The sequence below is a fragment of the Zalophus californianus genome, chromosome 1 (genome assembly GCF_009762305.2).
Source record: "Zalophus californianus isolate mZalCal1 chromosome 1, mZalCal1.pri.v2, whole genome shotgun sequence".
Taxonomy (NCBI): domain Eukaryota; kingdom Metazoa; phylum Chordata; class Mammalia; order Carnivora; family Otariidae; genus Zalophus; species Zalophus californianus.
Genome location: NC_045595.1, coordinates 200427188 through 200446619, shown reverse-complemented (window position 1 = coordinate 200446619; position 19432 = coordinate 200427188).

The window sequence follows — 19432 nt, the reverse complement described above, 5'->3', positions numbered from 1 at the left end:
CCGTTTCCTTTGCTGTGCAGAAGCTTTTTATCTTGATGAAGTCCCAAAAGTTCATTTTTGCTTTTGTTTCACTAGCTTTCGGAGATGTATCTTGAAAGAAGTTGCTGTGGCCGATGTCAAAGAGGTTACTGCCTGTGTTCTTCTCTAGGATTTTGATGGATTCCTGTCTCACATTGAGGTCTTTCATCCGTTTTGAGTTTATCTTTGTGTATGGTGTTAGAGAATGGTCGAGTTTCATTCTTCTGTATATAGCTGTCCAATTTTCCCAACACCATTTATTGAAGAGACTGCCTTTTTTCCATTGGACATTCTTTCCTGTTTTGTTGAAGATTAGTTGAACATAGAGTTGAGGGTCCATTTCTGGGCTCTCTATTCTGTTCCATTGGTCTATATGTCTGTTTTTGTGCCAGTACCATGCTGTCTTGGTGATCACTGCTTTGTAATATAGCTTGAAATTGGGCAACGTGATGCCCCCAACTTTGTTCTTCTTTTTCAACATTTCCTTAGTGATTCGGGGTCTTTTCTGATTCCATACAAATTTTAGGATGGTTTGTTCCAGCACTTTGAAAAATGTCATTGGAATTTTGATCAGGATGGCACTGAAGGTATAGATTGCTCTGGGTAGCATAGACATTTTAACAGTTTATTCTTCTGATCCATGAGCATGGAATGTTTTTCCATCTTTTCGTGTCTTCAATTTCTTTCATGAGTGTTCTGTAGTTCCTAGAGTGGAAGGTAGGACCTCTAATTCTGATTCTAATGGTCCCATTTCTAGAGTATAGATCCTTTACCTCTTTGGTTAGGTTTATTCTGAGTTATCTTATGGCTTTTGGTGCTATTGTAAATGGAATCGTTTCTCTGATTTCTCTTTCTACAGTTGCATTGTTAGTGTATAAGAAAGCAACTGATTTCTGTGCATTGATTTTGTATCCTGCCACATTACTGAGTTGCTGTATGAGTTCTAGTAACTTGGGGGTGGAGTCTTTTGGGTTTTCCACAAAAAGTATCATGTCATCTGCGAAAAGAGAGAGTTTGACTTCTTCTTTGCCAATTTGAATACCTTTTATTTCTTTTTGTTGTCTGATTGCTGTTGCTAGGACTTCTAGTACTATGTTGAACAATAGTGGCAAGAGTGGGCATCCTTGACGTGTTCCTTATCTTAAGGGAAAGCTCTCAGCTTTTCCCCATTGAGGATGATATTCGCTGTGGGTTTTTAATAGATGGATTTTATGAACTTGAGGAATGTTCCCAATATCCTTATACTCTGAAGAGTTTTAAATAGGAAAGGCTGCTGTATTTTGTCAAATGCTTTTTCTGCATCAATGGAGAGGACCATATGGCTCTTCTCTCTCCTCTTATTAATGTGTTCTATCACATTGATTGATTTGCGAATGTTGAACCACCCTTGCATCCCGGGGATAAATCCCACTTGGTCGTGGTGGATGATCCTTTTAATGTATTGTTAGATCCTATCAGCTAGGATTTTGTTGAGGATTTTGGAATCCATATTCATCAGGGATATCTGTCTGAAATTCTCCTTTTTGATGGGGTCTTTGCCTGGTTTGGGGATTAAGGTACTGCTGGCCTCATAGAATGAGTCTGGAAGCTTTCCTTCTGTTTCTATTTTTTGAAACAGCTTCAGGAGAATAGGTAATATTTCTTCTTTGAATGTTTGGTAGAATTCCCCAGGGAATCCATCAGGCCCTGGACTCTTATTTTTGGGGACGTTTTTGATCACTGCCTCAATCTCGTTACTGGTTATTGGCCTATTCAGGTTGTCAATTTCTTCCTGTTTCAGTCTTGGGAGGTTATAGGTTTCCAGGAAGGCATCCATTTCATCCAGGTAGCTCAATTTATTGGCACATAGTTGTTGATAATAGTTTCTGATAATTGTTTCTATTTCCTTGGTGTTAGTCGTGATCTCTCCCTTTTCATTCCTAATTTTATTAATTTGGGTCCTTTCTCTTTTCTTTTGGATAAGTCTGGCCAGTGGTTTATCGATCTTATTAATTCCATATAAGTATTTTAATGTAATTCCAATATATTTAAAGATTCTTAAACTATCACTTTCTTCATCCATTCAAACATGAATAACCCTTTATATATGTTTAATATTTCATGTTATGAACTAGATATTCCAGATTTCTAGATTAAAGTCCTGAGGTTACAAGTTAATTTAATAGGAATTAGTTAATGTTCTCAAAAATCTTATTATATCAAATAAAATCAATGATAAGTCTCCATTAAGATGTGAGGTATCCTGGTGTACAGCAAAAGATTCTTTTGTAATTCGTAAGTTCCATATATAAAGAGTGTTTAAAAGGAGCTTCATTTGTGATACTGCTTGTAAAATGCCATTTAATGGAACCATAAATTAATTCGTAAAGTCAAAATTTCAGTTTCAAAGCATTTCCTGGGCATTTCAATTGCTTCTAACTGGTTGGCATCCTTACTATGTGTTAGATTATGAAAACCTGCAGTGGTGGGAGCTTGTGAAAAATACTCCTGCTTTAATTTATTGTGAATTATAACACATACCATGTACAGAACAATAACATATTATGTCAAAATTGGTTTTAGTCTTCTTGATATCTAATTTATATGAAGGTCTAATTTATAAGAAGAAGAAAATACTCTGACAGCTCAGTGTATGGGTCAAAATAATTTTTGTAGAAGGACACACTTTTAGATAAACCAGAAAACAAGTATATTTGGTAAGTGTTTGAAGTTTTACAGAGGCTGTCACTAGAAAATAATTGTCAAGACACAAAAAGTCACAGAAAGGAATTAGTCTAGCCAGATAGAAGAGCATGGGGGATACAGACTTAATCAAGAGAACATTGGTAGCATCCAGGGAAGCTGGTGTAGCCCAGTATTAAAATGCAACCCTTCTGTCTTACATTTTCACCTGAGACCCCAAATGGGAAAGATCCCCTGCCAAGTATCCTCATACTTTTAAAAGTGACATCTGAAAAGGAGTGGCTAAAACCCATTCTAACAGATTTTGCCAGTCACCCCCTGCTATAGTATATAAGAGAAAGCAATAGAGAGATCAAAAGGATATCTCTAAGCAGAAAGCTTTTTCTCTGTTTAAGCTTAGCTCCTTAGGGTAGATTCCGAAGAGTGGAATTATTCATTCAAAAGGAGGAACTGTTGGAAAAATGAATCTCATGAGGACACTGAAGAGACCAGAGACAGAGGAATGCTCCACCCCACCTGTTCTGGGCCGTGGCACTTACTTTCCCCACACAGAAGGGAGTGACCACAACCTCCATAAGCCAAGTGGAGAGAAAAAGAGAGCTTCCAAGAACCACTCAGAGGACATGTGTCCCTTCAACTCATAGAAAACCTGAAGGTGAAAGATTGGCTGTAGTGCCAGCTTGGGAGGCAGAATCCACAGGCAGGGTCTTATTGGTAGTAGTCTGTATGTCGAGTTAAATAAGACAAAAGTGAATAAGGAAGCAAGATATGAGCAGCCAGAATCTAGGTTTTGAGGTAGAACATGAAACAGCCAGCCAGAAGAGTTATCTCCTTTCCAGAAGACTGGAACTGGCAGTGCTCCAGGGGAATATCGAAGGAAGCCATAAAGTGTCCCACAAGACAAAGAGTCAGCTGTGACATCTGCTATCCCAACCCCACCAACTGTACCAGCAAAATAAGACCTGCTCTCGCACTTGCCAACACCCTCCACCACCACAGTCATTAACCTGAGGAAACCAGAAGCAGCCCAGTGTGCACAGGGAGGGGTAAAAGAGCAAGTATGGAAATAGGAATGAAACCGACCATGTGCTCTTCTCTGCAACAGGCTTGCAGACTGCACAAGTCCAACCTGGAACAGGAAAGAAGTTTTAACTTGAATGTGCAATTGTATTAGACTAAAGATATATAGGGGCTTTGTTTGTTGTTTTTTGTTTTTTACAGATTTCTATACTTTATTACATCTCAAAAGTTGGAACACATGTCTTCATGGACCATCATTTTTGGATAGTGATAATAATAACAGCTAAAACATACAGAGCACCTACTATTTGTCATCACTGTTGTAAATACTTGTATATAATAACCCTTTAATCTTCAAGACAACACTATGTAATAAGTGTACTCTTAATTTCCTTGCTTTACAAATGAGAAACAGATGCATGGAAAGGTCAAGTATCATGCTCCAAGTCACTCTGCTAAGTGGCAATGCTAAGATTCAAAACCAGGAAATCTAGTTCCAGAGTCCATAAATTCTTTGTGAGGTCATATTAAAAAGCACCATAAAAAAGACAAATTCACTAAAGCGACAGAGGGTAACTACAGTTATCGTGGTAAAGCATTCTTTAATGTGTAGATTGATGAATCATTATGTACACCTGAAACTAATATAATATTGTATGTTAACTATACTTCAATTAAAAACAAAAAATCAAATTAAATTTTAAAAAGACAAATTTACAATACTGAATCAATTCAACATACAGTCAATGGTTATTTATCAACATCTATTACAATCCAACCAGATTATTGACTGTTGACCCACATCAATAAAGTCACAATGGATTTGAACAAATATTTCTGATTTTCCTAACATGTTAGCTCTGAAAGCACCACCCCACCCCCCCCAAGGTCACCCAAACCTGGGTAGAAAATGGGCAGCCTCTTTTATGTGAACAATACATTAAGTGAATATTTTCTAAAGACTAAAAAGTCACCAGAGAAGCTATGGGATCTGCCTGGGATTTTTTCTAAGGGTGAGTGGGGAAAAAATGACAAGGTTTTTTCTTAAATGCAGTTAGTAAGAATAAAATTGCTTTTTCCCTGTGCGATGACAACCACCATATTCAGGAAATTAGTTAGAAAGAGAACCAGTCCATGGAGCGCTGAAGCCAGCTAGTGAGAGAGCCAGTTACATGCATCTCTTCCCAGTTCAGAGTCCGGGGTATCACACTGGTAGTTTGAAATCAGCCATAATGGGCATATTTACACCATGGAAATTGGCAAACTCTACAAGTCATGTTTTTCTCCTGCTTCTCAGAGCCGGTGTTTAAACATTCACAAGCACTGCACTGGAAAGAACCTCTCATCTGGCATTCAGAGGGACTGTAGGGAAGTTTTGACCTGAACCAAGGAGTGGAACCAAAGACCAACCAGCAAGGAAGAACTTGGCATCCTCAAGAATCAAAGCTATGAGAGGACATAATAACTTGAAAATAAACCCAAGGATGGTAATATTCTAAAGACTACCTCACCTTTGAACATGCCATTTGGACTAAAGGTAAGTTGGGGATAGGGGGTAAGGGAAACCTAAAGGTTAAGGAGGGATTATCACAAAGAAATGCAGGAAGGCAGGAGCAGCACAATCCAGGGAGGAACACTGTCAGACCTCCTGGAACTTAGAGCGATCCCTGAGCATTTTGGGCTGGAACCCAGTGCCCACAGGACTGGTAGCAAAGGCTAACATAAGCAGTAGGGAGTATCAGGGAAGGAGTCTGGAAAGCAGTCCTCCAGAACTTATTGTTCCTGTTCACATTTCAGCAAATTCTAGAGACAATCACCTTCATATATTTTGAGATGTTTTTTCTCTGAGATTTGTTACTTTTGGCAATCCTTATATGTTTTCCCACAATCCTTAGCAATATAAACAAATAACAATAAACAGAGTCTTAGGCTTGCCTCAAACACAGCAATAAAGGAAAAATACGCAGTGAGGAAGATCCTGGGGAGCAGGCTGGGCAGAGGACCATAAACCACGACAGCTGGAAAAGAAAGACACAGACATCTGAGGAATGGGCCTGCTAGTCATCTGGGGGATTACAGCGGGAAAGCCGCAGACTCATTATTTCTCTGAGGGTCAGCTCAGCATCATTCACAGGAATGGCGTTTCTTAGAAAACACATGTTCCTGCATCAGGCATTTCATTAACTTCTGGATTCAGTGCAGATTCCTTTCTCTGCTCTTATGGTGATTTCTGAGCCTCTGACCTTTATCTTGTTGTTAGTCATGATTCGATGTGGAATGATTAGCCCCACTACAATGGTTTACACTTCTTAGAAAAGATCTGCAGTTCTGTCTGTGATGACATCCCTTGAAGACAGTGACCATAATTGTCCAGAATGACCAAACAGTCCTTTGCTTGTGCATAAATAAATCTTGGTACAACTGATCATTCAGGAATCAGTTCACTGCCAATCATTCTGTCAGAATCATTTTGGTTTTGCATTTCCCCAGTAAAGACAAGACATGCAACTTAGATCTTATTTCCCATAGATGTTATATCTTGAACCATGATGTGCTAGACAGTCATCATAGAATGGCTGTGTTGAAAGATGCTCTAATTTAACCTGTCCACTTTATAAGAAAGTAATCCAAAACTCAGCCAAGATCATACAGTTCAGTAGAGTTCCAATGACCTGTGCATCAATTTAACAGTTAGCATTTGGTTAATTCAAAAAGTAATAAAACTGAGAGGTACTGCATTTTGTTATAAATGTATCCAATTTTTCTATTCCTGAATTAGTTTAATGCCTCATAAGGACCAACACAGTGACGCTATTGAGGCACAGATATCAGATGGTTGCATGTTTACGTGATTAAATATATAACAGAAAGGTCCCCAGCTGTTAAAATCACCAATCATATGCCCTGCAGCCTAGAAACCCACAATGCAATGGGAATGAAACTCAGATGTACAAAAAAAAAAAACTATTCATGTATTCTAGGGTACACATTTTTAAATTTACATCTTAGCACCTCTGAAACTGGGACACTTCTTTCGATCAAAGATTCTTACCGTCACTGTCATCAACAGCAATCACGGTGGAGTTGCCACTTCCTGACCAAGAGAAGTGGCAAGTGGCTTGGAAGAAAATCTCAGGGACAATGTTGCAACAGGATTTTAATAAATACTGCATGATCAGTGCTCTTGCAGCCCACAGGAAAACACTGGAAACAAAATGCAATCCTTGACAACTCTGAATCAAAAAGAGATTCGGAAGAGCAAAACTCTAAAACGGAAAAAGTATTACAAATATGTTAAAATTTATTTTGCTCATATTTTTTATTTTTATTTATGCACAAGAGTAGTAGATGACAGAATTCTATGCCTAGATAAATCTAGAAAAAACATTTTCACAAATATAAAATAAAAATCCTAGGGGGTTATGGTAGCACTATGTCACAATTTAATAGCAAATTTTTTTCTTGGTAGAACACAAAATAACTAAGCATCTTACAGTCAATGACATCTTAGAGTTCGGGAAATGTGAAATCCTATTCCTCAGTTTTCTATAAACCATTTCAATTTGAGCCCCTGTTCTGATAACGTGATGGTAAAATGAACCTTAGTCATTCTACCACCTCTGGACCATGCTTTGGTGTGTGTTAATCCTTGGCAAGACTGTAAATCCAGTGCCTGGGGTCCTGCCTCCCTGCCTCATTTCTTTCTCAGTTCTTATCATCTTCCAAGAGTACTACCAGAAGCTGGACACAGAGCTCCTCTGCCCCACCCACCAGAGATCCTTCCTTTTGCCAGTCCAGGGGCACCTCCCCAAGTTCATTTTTCTCATGGGGAGAACAATTCCTACATCATAGGAAGGGAGTTTACCTTTTAACACTCCCAGCCATCTTCCTTCCTCTGGCCTACCATGTCCCCAGGGGATGAGAAACATACCTCAAGGATATAAACTAAGGAACTGACATGTGCTTCCCAGTCCCCTCATCTCCCCTTGGAGAGAGCTGTCCAGTGGGAGAAGACACCTCCTCTGCTCTTCCCTGCTGGGGTTGTTAGAGAGGCAGCCTCCCTCTGGGGAGCCTGCCCCTGGTCCAACATAGCCTGGGACTTCCTAGGGTAAGCCTGTCTGTTTCTTGGGTTCAGGATCAGGATTCCACTTGCCTACAGGTGTGTCACATCCTCCAAGGTCAGCTGTATTAATAATAAAGATGATATCTGGCTTCACTACCCCATTTTCTTCAATCTTCGCTGGTTCTGAACTTGGGTAGGGATGAGAAGTACACTTTCCCAGGTATACATGCTCTCTGCTCAGAGGCTTTCCCCCCTCTTGTTCTTCTCAGAAGCAGGAGGGGGAGAAAAGCTCGTTTTTTCCAAGAATTGGAGGAAAGTATTTGTATTCCATCCTTCCACTGCAGGAAAGAGGAAGAGGAAAAAACAGTTACATTTCTATTTCAAGCCAGGAGGAACTTGGTATCATATTCTGTGAGTGAACGCCACAGTCAGCAGTAATATTGTCATTGAACCATCTCCCAGAAGTTAGAAAATTGAAAATAGAGTTCTGAGAGTGTTATTCATAGGGGAGGTGTGTCTTAAGAGGAGGGGGCTGGAAGGGAAAGGGTCAATGGCAGACCAAAAACCTGGGAGGAAAGACTTGACAAAGACGTTTGGGTACCCAGCAGGCACAGAAATGGCACTAGGAGGCTAAAATGTAAGGGACCAAGAAGATAATGAAGAGACAAAGCAGTGCTATTTTTCCATCCCTCTAACCCTGGTGAGTATTTTCCTACATGTGTGCTACAGTTCAGGGTTTTCATGTGAACTCCACCTTTCGCAGGTGGCTCTCCTCTGCAAGGTACACTTCATGAAAGCTGTTTGTTTTCTGCTGTCCTCTGATAATAGCATGTACCTGCTAACCCCTCAGGTCCCAGTGGGTTCCTACTGAACATACCATTATCCACCATGACCGCCATCAGTGCCACATTGACCTCTGACTCTCTAAGATGCAAATGAAACTGTGCTCTGAGTTCCTAAGAGTTTACCTGACATGGCTAAGTGATTGATTCCCTGACAATCATGGATTTTTAAATTAGGGTAGATCTTTAATTAATAGCCCAGAGAACCTCCCTTGGCTGCAGGGGAGAGGACCATAGCCATTTTTAGGATGGAGTAAATAAACTGCGGTCCACAAGTCCAACTTCTCATCAAATGCTCAGGAAACAAATGCTCAGACGCTTTCCTTTCCAGGTTCACACTCCCCACCTGCCATCCAAGGCTGCATTACTGACTCACTGAAAGATAAAAGCTTTTGTTTTCAGGATCTCCCCTGCCAGGTTAGTGATAAATTCTGCCATCCGGTGCAAATTGCCATTCAGGACAATACTGCATTTCCACTTTGCTAGAGGCGGCTGATTTTCTTTTTAAAGGTAAGCCAGCTCCTATTTCTTGAAAACAACTTTTTTTTTTCCTTCACATTCAGCTTTCACACATTTGCAGAAACCATTATTAAGGGTTTTTTTTCCCCTCTCCAAGTCTATTAGGAGACAATTCCTGAATACAGAGCATCCCCAAAATTGAGAAGAGGGGATGATTTATATTCTTGGCCCTCAAAATCACCATTTATCCCTTCCTGGCACTCTCTCTCTCTCTCTCTCTCTCTCTCTCTCTCTCTCTCAAGTCAGCCCATATCCTCTGAAATGGCTTTTTCAATATGTCAACTTGGCTAAGCTAAAGTTCCCAGTTATTCAATCCTACACTAATCTAGGCGCTGCTGTGGAAAGATTTTGTAGATTCAATTTAAGTCCCTACTCAGATGACTTTAATTAAGGGAGATTATCCTGGATAATCTGGTGGGTCTGGCTTAATCAGTAGGAGGGTCTGAAATAGCAGGTTTCTCTGAGAGAAAAAGAAATTCCACCTGTGGACCACAATTTTGGCCTCTGCTATGGAGACCCATCTTGCCCATGACCCACCCTTTCTACTAGCCCCAACTCTCTGATTGAATGCTGACAGATACACCCTCACACTCTGCCATAACCATACTCACCTGGGAATGTCTCTCTGGTGGCCCCCTGCTCTGAACATTCCTTTCCTTCCACCCTCACTCAAATTTTACTTGTATGCCATAGTGATGGTGTTCCTTAAACAACAACAACAACAAAATGGGACCCATGGTATAACAACAGACTTTTTTATTGTTCTGTGCAAGTGTTTAAAGGATTTAACTATTAAATTCTGTTTAGTTATGCATATAACAACCAACATTACCTGAAATTGGTATATCCAGGATAACCAGGGCATATGATCACACATATACCCAAACCAGCACTCTTCCAATTCGAAATGATTATTATCCCCTTTATGCTAAGGTGTCAGATATTTGGACATTGGTTCTTTATACCACACAAGCATAAACACTTAAGTGTAATGCATCTCATGATTTATTTTTATTTTTACAGAACTCTTCCAAAGTTACTACATCATAAATCAGTTTCCCAAAAGTGTGGTTCTCTGATCAGCAGCAATAAGCATTATTTGGGAACTTGTTAGAAATAGAAATACAAATTTTCATGTCCCAACCTAGACCTGCTGAATCAGAGCCTCTGCCAGAGAGGAGGGTCCAGGCAATCTGTGTTTTACTAAACCCACCAGGGAGGTCTGATGTGATCTAAAGTTGAAGAACCACTCTAAAAAGAAAGGAGCACTAGACTGTTAGCGCATGGAATATTTCTGAAAGGCAGATTTGTGGGGAGTTAATTAGCTAAGATATAAAGGAAACCAACTAGAAATCACTTGTAAAACAACCAAAAAAAAATTTATTAGAAAAGTAGTGGCGATGACCAGTAACTCTAAGAGTTGAACAGCCAACCCCTGGGATGCAAGGGACTGAGGCTCCAACAGCTTTCACCCCAGTGTTTGTGAAACTTCCTTCTAGAGCACAGCCACTGGCAACTCACTTCCCATCTTCCTGCAGTTCTTATGTCTTAGTTCAAGCTATAAAATGCCAGGTATTCAGGAATGGAGAGGCACATGCTGAGTCAGGGCTTCACCCAGTAGACAGATCAGGTCACAGAGCAGGAATACCACCATGGAAAACTTTCATCCATGGCTCAAAACCTTCATTGGATAGAAAGGGTAAGGCTTCTGAGCTGACCAGCCACCACAAGCAGACCTACAAGGAGCCATCCTTAGGTTGCCTTAACTCTCATACATGTGCGAACCACAGGTATGTGTATCCTCCATCGGCATGACACCAGGTTATGCTTCTCCTAGTCATCCTCCATAGCCCATTTCAAATGTCATCTCTAGGAAGCCCTCCAGGACCCGTGAAGTTGGAATTAGCTGCCTGCCGCTTCTCAGGCTCTCATTAGCACCAACCCTGAGTTCACATCCACTCCTCTCCTTTCCACTCTGCCTCTGCCTCTAGTCTCTTGTCTTACCATTCCACCCCGGTCTCTGCTCCAGAGTTTCCTACAGAGGTAAATGCATTTAGACTATAGGGTTGAAGGTCAGGAAAAGGAGAGTATTTGAGCATTTCACACTGAAAGCCTTGAACACATCATTAAACTCAATAAACAAAAGAGTTATATAAGCTTCTGCTCTCTGGACAGAATTGAAATGGATCAAGTATTTGAAAAACATTGTAAAGTTTAGCTCTGAATACATTTACCCTTTTATCCTGAAATTAAGAGCAATGGTGGGCTATATCAGAAAATACTCTCATATTCTCTCTATGCCCACCCTGTCACACCCCTCTTCACTCAGGCTGCTAGACTCCAGGGACTCCAGGGACCCCACACCATGTATGTGAAATTGCAACTCGCCCAGAGGGTCACATTTTAGCTTTTAATTTTGGAAAAGTTCCTTTTCCCTGTTACTGTCACCCATGCCCCCCACCCCCATTCCTTGTCCCCAGAGTAGAGGAAACCCTCTCTGTCTGGAGGGGAGGGAGAAAAGATGCAAACATCCATCAACAGAAGGAGTTTTCATCATAGGAGACAATCTGGGAGGGATGCAGACAACTGTATTCCACAGTGAAGAGTCAGAGGAAGAGAGAGGGGAGAGGAGAGAGAGGGCAAGAGGAATGGAGGCAGAGGAGAAGTAAGAGTAGACTTTAACCCCTTCCAGACCCTTGTCTGGGGCCCCCCACAGCTGCCGGGGAGAGCCCTCCCCCAGGGGACAAATAAACACAGCAAAAGCAGATAAGCTTTCCAGCAACTCTTCCAGTAACAAGACAGTTGCTCTAACATCCAAATACCCTAGAGCAACATGGAATATTGGAGAAAAGGAGTCAAATTGGGAAAATTTTATAAGCGTGGTGACCTCAGAATCACGACCTCATACTTGAGATTTTCTCAGATGACAACAGGACTTGATTTCCCTCCTGGAATTGATGTTATTTCTAGCCACCCTCAGATTGACTGGAATTTCAAGTTGTCCAGCACTCATTTTTGACCCCATCGACTTGGCAACATTCTCTTTAAAGTGGTGGATCAAATATCAAAATACCGTGAGTGTTCTTTGAATCTTCCCTTTCCGCCCCACAGCTCTGCTCTTGTCTTGTTTCCATCCCTTTCTTCTCTCCCACCTCAATGGCCCTCATCTTCCCCTTTAGTCATAATCCCTTCTTTCCGCCACATCTGGGATATTCACACTGTCTGGACGCACCTCTCGCTGGGGTAAGAAACAGTGTCACCTACGCTTCTCTCTTCTTTGTATCAATGTCCTAGAACCTGCTGTCAGGCAATTCTGTTGCTCATTTTTTATGTGCCTTTAGGAAGAATGGAAGGATGGGACCATTAGAATCAGAATTAGAGGTCCTACCTTCCAGCCCCACACTTCTCTTCCCTAGGTAACAGAAGATCACTTAATTTTTTAGCCATTACTCTCCTCATCGGTAAAATGAATGACTTAGGCTAAATTTCCATTAAGGTTCCTTCCAGTTACAAAATGCTATGATTCTCAGTAGCAAAAGACCCATATCTAAACTCAGGTTATTCAGGGGAAAGGAATTCATTTTGTTTACAGGCACCAGGAAAAGATGCTTCTATGTTATGAGAAGAAATAATATAAAATGCTCATACTGGGTATTCATTCAGAACCACTACAACTACAAATACATTTTTCCTTATTTTCTTGTCTCACTTTCTCACTCTCCTCTGATGTATTAATTTGTCCTCTGATGAGTTTTTTTTTCTAACACGTTCTTTCCCTTTCCTGGTTTGCAAAATGGAAAGCTGGTCCAGCTAATATTCAAACATTTCTCCTCCACCACGCTGCTAGAGCCTCATATTCTGCTCCTCTGAGACATCATCTAACACTGCTGGCTCTCCTCACTGCCTCTTCTCTCCTTCCCTCCTTTCTGTGTAGCCGGGCCACTGTTCAATCACTGTCTCTCCACTAGTTCCCATGTGAACTTCATATGAGCAAAGCAGTTTCTTATTTGTCTTTATGTCTCTGGTCCCAGCGGGTGCAAGACATGGGCATGCATCTAATAACTAGTAATCAAATTAATTCATCACAAAAATTGATCTGTCAAGCTACAAAGAAACGTCAGGGAAATTCATATGCATTTGCTAAATAAAAGAAGCCATTCTAAAAAGGCTACGTACTGTATGACTTCAACCATATGACAATCTGGAAAAGGCAAAACTCTAAAGACAATAAAAAGTTCAGTGGATACCAGGGGCTGGGTGGAGGGAGGAAAGGGGGAGTAGGTAGAACACAGGGGATTTTTTTTAGACAATGAAACTAATTCTGTACGATACGATATGGTAGATACATGGCATTATATATCTGTTAAAGCCCATAGAATGAACAACATATAGTGAACCCTCATGTAAACTTTGGGTTTTTAGTTAATAATAATGTACTGATATTGGTTCACTGATTGTGACAAATCTGCCACACCATTACAAAATATTAATAATAAGGGAAACTGAGATGAGGAGAGAGGGAGTATATGGGAATTCTGTACTAACAGCTCATTTTTTTACAAAAATCCTATAACTGCTCTTAAAATAAAGACTATTAATTTTTTTTCTTTTTAAAGAATGAGCCAACTTCCAGTTCCCAGTCTAGCATGTAAGGAGTTTGGAAGTTGTCACTCTATCCCAATAAATAAAAAGCTAAACCAACTGAAAAAAACAAAACTCTTCTGGATCTATGGGAGAATTAAGGTCACAGGGAAAACTGTTTCTCCCCAAATTGGAGAGAACAATAGACAAATTAAGAAAATCCCAACTTACTGGAGTGGTAACCAACAACAGATGCCTTTGCAGAAACCTGTGTTAGGGTAGGAGAAGAGAAGTTGTAATTGGCCAATTGCTGGAGGCTCAGGGTGGACAAGTCTGAGAGTTAAAAACTCCAAGAGGACCCAGTCATGGAGGCTCGGGGAAGACAGACACTTTTATCAGTTTTACTAGGAGGTTCTCACAAAGAATATAGGAGAAGAATAATAAATATAGGAGAATAGTGTATATAGGAGAAAAATCTCCTGCTTCCATTGGGAAAGGGGAAAAGTAACCATTTTGAAATACACCAGAGCATTCTGTTTCTCCTAACAGGACCTGCCCAGAGCCCAAACTACTGGGATTTTTTGAGAGCCTACTCAACCTTAGGAAAGAGAAATACCCAACTGCACCTGCTCTAGCCTTCCATGTGGGGGAGGGAAATACCCAACTACAGTCATTCTGTCCTACCCCAGGGGGAGACTGGAAGCACCAGTGATATTCACAGTCCAGAAGCAAAAGCTCACAAGAAGGCTGAGACTGAATCACCACATGATAGAACACTTTTTCCCCCACACCTTACCATCACATTACTAAAGGCCTATTTATCCCAGTTCACTTCACCCAGATCATTATGTCTGGCTATAGAAAAAAGTTCCAAGGCCAAACACACAGCCTGAAGAGAAAGAGCAAGCATCAGAAACAGACTGATATGGCAGAGATATTGGAATTATCAGACCAGAAATTTAAAACAACTGTAATTAATATTGCCAAGGGTTATTCTAATGGATAAAATAGACAGCATAAAGAACAAATGGGAACGTAAGCACAAAGATGAAAACTCTAAGAAAGAATCAAAAAATAAATATTAAGAGATCAAAAACAGTAACAGAAATGAAGAATGCCTTTGATCGACTTATTAGTAGACTGGACATTGTTGAGGAAAGAATCTCTGAGCTTGAAGACGTGTCAGTGGAAACTTCCAAAACAAAAAGATGATTTGAAAAAAGACAGAAAAAAATGAGACAGAATATTCAAGAACCATGGGACAATGACATAAAGTATAACATATACTTAATGGGAAAACCAGAAGGAGAAGAAAGTGAGGAACAGAAGAAATATTTGAAGCATTAATGATGGAGAATGTCCCACAAATTAATATCTGCTATGGTCTGAATGTTGGCGGTCCCCAAAATTCATATGTTGCAACCCAATCCACTGTGGAATGTGTTTGGACATGGGATTTTGGGAGGTGCTTGGGTCATGAGAGCAGAGCCCTTATGAATGATATTAGAGTGCCCTTATACTGGGTCCTGCGAACTCGCCCTTGTTCATGTCCACCATGTGAAGTTACAGCTAAAAGCTGCTAGGAAGTAGGCTCTCACCATCACTGGATCCACTAGTGCCATGATTACATTCCTTATTGAAAACTCATGTCCACACAAAAACCTGCTCATGGATGTTTATAGCTGCTTTATTCACAATTGCCAAAACCTGGAAGCAACAAAGATGTACTTCAGTAGGTGAATGGATAAAGAAACTGTGGTACCATCCAGGCAATTAAATGTTATTTAACACTAAGAGCAAATGATCTGTCAAACCATGAGAAGATATGAGGAAAATTAAATGCATACGACTAAGTGAAAGAGGCCAATCTGAAAAGGTTATGTATGATTTGCTTTAACTATTTGACTTGCTGGAAAAGGCAAAACTATGAAGACAGTAAAAGGATCATTGTTTATGAGAAGTTAAGGGGGAAGGAGGGATGAAGAGGTGAAGCACAGAGGACTTTTAGGACAGTGAAACTACTCTGTATGATATTATAAAGGTGGATACATGCCATTATACTTTTGTCAAAACCCATAGAATGTATGAAACCAAGAGTGAACCCTAATGTCAACTATGGACTTTGGACTATAAAGATGTATCAGTGTGGGTTCGTCAGTTGTGAAAAACATATCATTCTGGTTTGGGATTTTGCCAGTGGAAGAGGTTGTGCATATGTAGGGGCTGGGAGTATATGGGACCTTTGTACCTTCTGCTCAATTTTGTGGTGGGCCTAAATCTTCTCTAAAAAATAGTCTATTCAAAAAAATAGAGAGAGAGAATAAACCCACATCAAACCCTCTAAGTCATTTGGATTTGTCCACGTAACATTAAATGTGAAGAAGGAAAGGACAACTCTTCAGATTCACATAATTCATGCTGGTGTTAGAACTAAATCCTTGGTCTCCTACTTTAAGGCCCAGGAGTTTTTCTATAGCTCACTTGCTTTTCATTCAGGTCTTATTTGCCTTCTAGCTAGTGTCTTTATCCTATAGTTTTTACCTTTTTTTTTCATAGCTTTGCCTGCAAACTGGGCATTGTTTATATCATTTTCTTGTCCGTGTCACTAATTAGCAACTGATTTCTAAAAATTCAGCTCATCATCAATAAATGTTGTTACTAAGTAGTCGATTAGAAAGAATGTCTCCTGGCGATTTATGGTGTTATTAAGTCTCAAATCTAGCCTTGGTGAACTCAGACATTAAGACTTCATACACTGGGGCTCTTGGGTGGCTCAGTCAGTTGAGCGTCTGTCGTCTGCCTTCCACTCAGGTCATGGTCCCAGGGTCCTGGGATGGAGCCAAAATTGGCTCCCTGCTCAGCGGGGAGCCTGCTTCTCCCTCCCCCACTCCCCCTGCTTGTGCTCGCTCGCGCGCGCTCTCTCTCTCTCTCTCTGTCAAATAAATAAATAGGATTTAAAGAAAAAAAAAAGACTTCATATCCCAAGCGGATTATCTGCAGTGACAGCAGCAAGAGGTGAACCTGCTTCAGCCCGGCTGGGGAGTTCAGCATCAAGCTGGTGAATCTATCTTCCCAGGACCGCATGCTGTCACAGCCAGCAGACTTATGCTCTAATTATGTGGCCCTCTTTGCAATCTCTACAGTTTGCGATGGGCATCACATTTTCTTCCTGTCTAATGACCATTTTTAAATTGTCATGCCATTAGCTTTCAGTTTTGCAGAACTTGTTTCTTCCTAGGAAGGGAGTTTAGCAAAGATATCTATCAACCTGCTCTTGCCTGATGCATTAAGGAGAGCTCTTCTTCAATCTTGTCTTCCCACAAATGGAGTTGCACTTAGTTCCCTCGGAGAAACTCTTTTTACGTAACTGCATTCATCAGCCGCAGGTACCCACCTCCTGGTGCATCCTGGCTCTTGTGTTCCTCCTCTCTGAAGCCCTCCCCAGGTGGCAATGAAGGAAGCGCGGCCAATGAGCTGTGGCCTTGGGAAGGTCAAAGGCGACCCCTCAGCCACATTCTGATGGATGATGACAAGGATTCATTGTGCAGCGTAGTAAGGAACGTTCATGTTGATATGATAACTGGGATTTAAAATGACTCCAGGTGATACACACCAGACATAATTCAACACAATCAGCTCAGAGGCTGGGTCTGAGGAACAGCATCAGGATATTTGTTTTAAATCAGGACACACTCTGATCCCCCCTCCCTCTTTCTGCAAGCCTATGAGACAGTGGCTAAGAGGAAGGCAAAATAGAAATGACTTATTTTAGGTAAAGAAAGAGACAACCTCTAGGCTAGTTTCCCTGGCCAGTTAATTGCTCAATAAGTGAGCACAGTGAACATAGAATTGTTGAGGAAAGATCCTTCAACAGGTAATAACAATTACTGGCTATAGTGATATAGAAAAAAATCACTTATGAAGGTCTTCAATAAATGCTGGGGGAAGAAAACCCTGGTCACTCAAAATCATATTTTAAAAGAATATGTATAAGGCCATGATGAGATATCACTACGCCCTGATCAGAGCGGCCAAAATAAAAAAATCGCAATAATACCAAATGCTGATGAGGATGTGGAAAAACTCTCTCTCATACTTTGCCGGTGGAAACGAGAAAGAGTACAGTCACTCATACGCTATATGACTTGGCAGTTTCTTAAACTTGTCAGTTTCTTAAAAATAACGTGGTAGTTTCTTTAAAAACAAAGCTAAATATGTACTTACCATATGAACAAACAACCACAATCCTGAGAATTTATCCCAGAGAAATAAAAACAGGATCATAGAAAAACCTATACACAATTGTTCACAGTAGCTTTATCTGTAGTAATAAACAACAGGAAACTACTCAGATATTCTTCAATGGGTGAATGGATAAACAAACTGTGGTACCCCCCAGCCTCCAGAGTGCTACTCAGCATTAAAAAGGATTAAGCTAGTGATATATACAATAACTTGGGTGGATTTCAAGGCATTCTGCTGAGTGGGGGAAAAAAGCCAATTTCAAAGGTCACATGCTGGATGATTGTAAAATGACAATATTATAGAGATGGAGAACAAATTAGTGGTTAGCATGGGTAAGAGATGGCGGGAAACAGTGACTGTTTATGACAGAAGAGGGGTCGCATGAGAGAGATCTTTATGGTGATGCAATAGTTTTGTACCTTGATTTGACGGTGGATACACATATTGATGCTTGTGATACAATGACCCATATGCATCGTACCAATGTCAATTTTCTGGTTTTGACATTGTTCTGTAGTTATATAAGATGTAACCATTGGTAGAAACTGGGTGAAGGACCATTGGGACTTCTCTTTACTTCTGTGAATACTTATTTCAAAATAAAAATATTTTAAAGAATAATAGCATAAGAGAATGCTCATTATAAGCAGGAGACCTAATATATATGGAGAAAAAATATGCATAGTTACATCCTACCCCCAACAAGTGGCTGAAAAGAAAAACACCTCTATTGTAGTAGTAATTGTTCCTGGGTAGCAGAATTTATATTTTATATTTCTTCTCTTTACACAGTTTCTATGCTGAACTCACATTAATTTTATAATCAGCCCCTCAATTCTATTTCCTTGTGCTCCCCCCAGAAGGATAGCCACTTAAAAAAGGTAAGTTACGTATGCTCTACTAAAATTAATGAGCTAGAACTTGTTTCTGGAAGGAAATTGCAGAAAGAAGTCTTCTTCCAAAAGGATCAACTAGTGTCCCCTAAATAAAAATCAAGCAGAATTCCATAAGGGCTATTTATATAAGATACATTTCTAAGCTAATACAGACCCAAAATTAATAAGATAACCGAATGTCATGTCTATAACATTTAAACAAGTTACACTAATTTGAAAACTATTAAAACAATGGTGTTGATTTAATTGTGGTGTATTTCCCTGCCTCAACAAGGTAATAATCAGAAAACATGTGTTACTCATTATGCTTAATATAAATCACCAGTTACAGCCACTAGGAAAAGATTGGTCATGTGGTAACTGGTAAATTAACCTGAGATAAACATAAATGTTAAGGTCTTTATTGAAGTGTCTGATATTTAGTCATTACTATGATGCTGTGCTGCATTTCATGTTTGTCTTGTGAGCTCCTCTGGTGTTCATATAGAACAAATAAATTATTCAGACTGTCTTTATTTAACACTTAATGTTTTCTCTTTAGATAATCTACATTTATGAACTTATTT